This window comes from Dama dama, chromosome 31, assembly GCF_033118175.1.
Source record: "Dama dama isolate Ldn47 chromosome 31, ASM3311817v1, whole genome shotgun sequence".
Lineage (NCBI taxonomy): Eukaryota > Metazoa > Chordata > Mammalia > Artiodactyla > Cervidae > Dama > Dama dama.
Window position 1 is genome coordinate 8,638,632 of NC_083711.1, and position 2,869 is coordinate 8,641,500.

Consider the following 2,869-nt stretch of genomic DNA (forward strand, 5'->3'; position numbering starts at 1 on the left):
CTTCACACCTCCAGTTCAGGGGACACACGTTTGATCCCTGGTCAGGGGAGATCCCAAGGGCTCATGTATTACAGCATGTATGGGCCTTGACAACCTTGAGTTAAATGAAAGAGACTAATCACAGGTCACACATATGACTCTCTTCATATGAAATGTATAAGCTAGGGAAATCCATGGACAGAGCAGAGAGGCCAGGGGATGGGAGGAAAGGGGATGGGAAGGGACATCGGGCGGGTTCAGAAGATCAACTTGGGGTTCACACATCCCCCTAGTGTGCCCTCTGGGGCCATGCCGTTTACCCGCTTTGGCACCATCCTCTCTGGGCTCTGTTTATGCTTCAAGAGCAGCTCTTAGTTACTGTTGTTTCTTTATAGATTGATGTCTTTGTTTTTGTTTTTTGTCTGTGCTGGGTCTTCGCGGCTGTGCATGCGGACGCTTTGCAGCTGCACCGAGCAGGGGCTACTCTTCATGGCTTCTCATGGCTGCAGATCTCACTTGGAGACTGCAGGCTCCAGGCTTCCGTAAGCGCAGCGTGCAGATTCCGTGGCCGTGGCTCGTGGGCTCTAGAGCCCATGTCCCTTGCACGGCCAGGCAGCGTCTTCGTCACTGGGCCACCAGGAAAGCCAGGACCAGCACGTCGTGAGGGAGTCTCTGAGGCCTGGGAACGGTGAGGAGGGTGAGCTCAGGAGGCCCAGCCAGAGTGAGGACAACAGGGCCCACGTCCTCTCAGCACCCTTAGTCTCTTTTGCTCAAATGTGGGTTTTCTGGGGCACAGAGCTGCTGGTGGCCCTGAGGTTTCAGTTTCCTGTCTCTTGCCAAGCTTCTGTTTGCCATCCTGTTGTGTGAGTCAGAGCGAGTCATCCCTGGGGGCGTGGGAGGCTTAGATTCTCAGCTCTGCCCGCACCTTAGAGGTCTCTGGGTCTGCATCAACACTGGCCACACCCACACCCAGGCTTGTCCCCCAAGTCCGAGTCAATTGAGGTGGGTGGTGGGGACCCACACCTTTGACTCTTCAGCCAGGAAAAGAACCCTTTTTCTCCAGAAAATATTACACAATAGATCAAAGTGCATGCAGGCAAAAACAGAGGGGGAAAAGTAAATATTACAGAGAAGTCTCCGGCCGTTGATTAATACAAATTTGGTGTTATTTTCCGGGGTTTTGTGATATCCATGATAATTGATTCCTTTTTGAGATTTGTAACTTGTGATTTTATTTTCTCATTGTACACAAACATTCACTTTTGCATCTAATTTTGTTTTCTTTTTCTTAAAAACAGACTCCCAGGATTCTATGAGCTTTACGTCCCCAAACATTTGGGATCTGCCTCTTGTCTAAGGGCTTCCCTGGTGGCTCAGCTGGTAAAAAATCTGCCAGTAATGCAGGAGACCTGGATTTGATCCCTGGGTTGGGAAGATCCCCTGGAGAAGGAAAGGGCTACCCACTCAGTATTCTGGCCTGGAGAATTCCATGAACTGTATAGTCCATGGGGTTGCGAAGAGTCTTTAACTTTTGCTAACTTTCTTGTCTAAAGGTGGTATTGGTGGTAAAGAATCTGCCTGCCAGTGCAGGAGAGGCAAGACATGCGGGTTCAGCCTCTGAGTCCGCAAGATTCCCTGAAGAAGGAAGTGGCAACCCGCTCCAATATTCTTGCCTGGAGAATCCCATGGACGGAGAAGCCTGGTGGGCTACGATCCATAGGGTTGCAAAGAGCCAGGCACAACTGAAGTGACTTAGCATGTATCTTGTCTAAAGGTTCACATAGGTTCAAGTTTAACATTTGGGAAAGAATATTTCATACTTATAGTGAAAGTTAAAGTTGTTCAGGTGTGACCAACTCTTTGCAATCCATGGACTATACAGTCCATGGAATTCACCAGGGCAGAATACTGGACTGGGTAGCCCTTTCCCTCTCTAGGGGATCTTCCCAACCCAGGGATTGAACCCAGGTCTCCTGCATTATGGGCAGATTCTTTACCAGCTGAGCCACCGGGGAAGCCCAGGAATCCTGGTGTGGGCAGCCTATACCTTCCCCAGTGGATCTTCCTGACCCAGGGATCGAACCGGAGTCTCCTGCATTGCAGGTGGATTCTTTACCAGCGGAGCTACCAGGGAAGCCCTCATACTTACACATCACATCAGTTCTCCCAGGATGTCTGTGTATCTCAATTCGAGTGACCACTCAGTTCAGGCAGTGACTTGACAGCTAAATCTGTCCACTGTAAAGGTCCATTTGCCCCACTGAAGTCACTATGCAGTCAGTGGAATGGTATGTTGTCACTGCGCAAATACTGCACTCCCTGACTTATCACTGAATGGTTTTCACAAACATTGATGAGCCTTTCCTGAATCAGTTATATCACTGGGAGTTGCAATAATGCTAATTGTCTGATTCCTTCACTCATTCTGGTTTTGTTGGCTGGAATTTTTTTATGAAGAAAGCTTTCCTTCATTGATTTCACAGATAATTTTAATGTCAACCAACTATGACTTGGAAGCACCAATACAATCTATTCATTTATAGATGAGAAAAACCGAGGTTCATGGAGGTATAAAGATTTGCTGAAAATCACACAAGAACTAGCAATCAAAGGCTGTTTTTTTTTTTTTTTTTTTTTTTTTGATACCGAAAGAAAAATCTTTCCCTTGAAAAAATTTCAAAACATCACAGTAGTGCATCCCAAGCTGTTGTTCTTTTAGAACTCCTGTCAACATTTCCCAGAACAGGGCCTGGCTTGCAAAATACAACCAGGTTTTCAGAAATGTAAGAAGGCTTTTTGTTTCATCCAGGAATGAAACTGGCTCCCCACTCTCTCATGGCCACTGCCCCAGTGTGTCTACGTGCTTGCTAACTCGCTTCAGTCCTGTCCA